Source organism: Penaeus monodon, chromosome 31 (genome assembly GCF_015228065.2).
Source record: "Penaeus monodon isolate SGIC_2016 chromosome 31, NSTDA_Pmon_1, whole genome shotgun sequence".
In the NCBI taxonomy this organism is placed as follows: Eukaryota; Metazoa; Arthropoda; class Malacostraca; order Decapoda; family Penaeidae; genus Penaeus; species Penaeus monodon.
The window spans coordinates 19,013,888-19,014,219 of NC_051416.1; the positions used below are offsets into that span (position 1 = coordinate 19,013,888).

Sequence of the window (332 nt, forward strand, 5' to 3'; positions counted from 1 at the left end):
CATTCTTAGAAAATTCACATACAGTAACTCTTAATGGCTACACATTGCCCCCCTCCCCGCCCCCGCCCCTCCTCTAACCACAGCTCGCGGCTTGTACCTCGGGACCTCCTGTGCTCTAATTCTATTAAGGGGCTAATCAGAATGACACGAATACTCACCTCTATGACAAAACTTTTCCCCCAATAGAGACAAAAGACCTGGTGGAGGTAGGTGGTTGTAGGAACACCTGGGATTTTTTTTTTCTGTCTTTGATGAGAATGATTTCTCTTTTGCCCGTGCAATTGGAGCCTGTATATGGCATCTCTCTTTTGCGTCTACTCAAAAAAAAAAGT

The 332-nt window shown here is 45.2% G+C and overlaps 1 protein-coding gene across 2 annotated transcripts in view; it reads left to right on the top strand.

Annotated features, from left to right (window-relative positions):
- LOC119593063 (dopamine receptor 1-like) overlaps positions 1-332 on the top strand; it is a 143,952-nt gene that overhangs the window by 23,155 nt on the left and 120,465 nt on the right. The gene's annotated exons all lie outside the window — the stretch shown is intronic.